At 35.4% G+C, this 1,154-nt stretch overlaps 1 pseudogene; it reads right to left on the minus strand.

The window, feature by feature from the left end:
• Positions 1-277: 277 nt before the first annotated feature.
• Positions 278-760, minus strand: LOC122215118 (annotated as a pseudogene).
• Positions 761-1,154: the final 394 nt, after the last annotated feature.

Consider the following 1,154-nt stretch of genomic DNA (forward strand, 5'->3'; position numbering starts at 1 on the left):
TAAATATGTCTCCAGAGACATTATCAAATGTGCCCTGGATGGCAATAGTGTCCATCCTTTAGAACCAATTGTCTAAGTAGTAAAATTTACAGCATGAAGTTCATGAGATTTCCTATTTATTATTTTGCTTTGCTTTAATAAGGATTTGTAGTGATATCCCTTTTTCAGTTATAAAATTAGTAACTTAAAATATTTCTCTCACTTTTATTTATTATTATTATTATTATCACTTTCTTTTTTTTTTAACAGTCTTAAGGTATTTTATTTTTTACACTTATCATGCCATGAATTCATAGGCAATGGGCTCCAGCAGCTCAGGCTCCTTTCCATTGGTTCTGACAAAGTGTGTTTCTCTGGGTAGGCCAAGCTGACACTTCAGCTGAACCCAAATACCTTTCTCTTTGGCTTCCTTTTTTTTCTGATCACTTTCCTTCACATGCTTCAGGAAGCTATCGTGGCTATTCAGGTGCTTAATCTGTTCAATATGTACATGATTTCTCTTGACAAGAATCTTGCCCTTAACTTGCTGGCTTACGACAATGCCAAGAGCATGCTGGGTAATACCGTAGACTCTTCCAGTTTTGCCCTGGTTACATTTGTGGGGCTCTGCATTTTGAACAGTGTCCCTTCCTTTGATGTCTACAATATCATCTTTCTTGTTGATTCACACATATGTTTCCAAAGGAACAACTCCCTGTTTCCTAAAAGGTCTAGAGAACATATAGCAGGTGCCTCTTCTCTTTCCCTTTGTGTTGATCATTTTGGTGCCTTCCTGGAATCTGGTGGTGTGGCTGACAGGTTCTTTTCTTTCATTGATCTCTGCCCTTATTGTTTCTCTTGATATTCCTTTCTTCCTTCTTCTACAAACTTTTTTTTTTATTAATTCTGTTTTTAAAATTTACTTTGAATCCCTCTGACATTTTAGATGTGCATTTTTTACTATAATAGTTCATGGAGGGTTGATAATACACATTAACTTTTCATGGTCTTCCTAGAATTAATATTTGGCTGTTTCATGCACAAAGTAAGAACTTTACAATGGTGCATTTATTTTTTTCTACATTCTTTTTGCTATTGTTGTCACCTAAATCTTACAAATGCAATGGTATAATCTTTGCATTAAAAATCTACTTTTTAGGGGCGCCTGGGTGGCT

The sequence above is a fragment of the Panthera leo genome, chromosome A3 (assembly GCF_018350215.1).
Source record: "Panthera leo isolate Ple1 chromosome A3, P.leo_Ple1_pat1.1, whole genome shotgun sequence".
In the NCBI taxonomy this organism is placed as follows: domain Eukaryota; kingdom Metazoa; phylum Chordata; class Mammalia; order Carnivora; family Felidae; genus Panthera; species Panthera leo.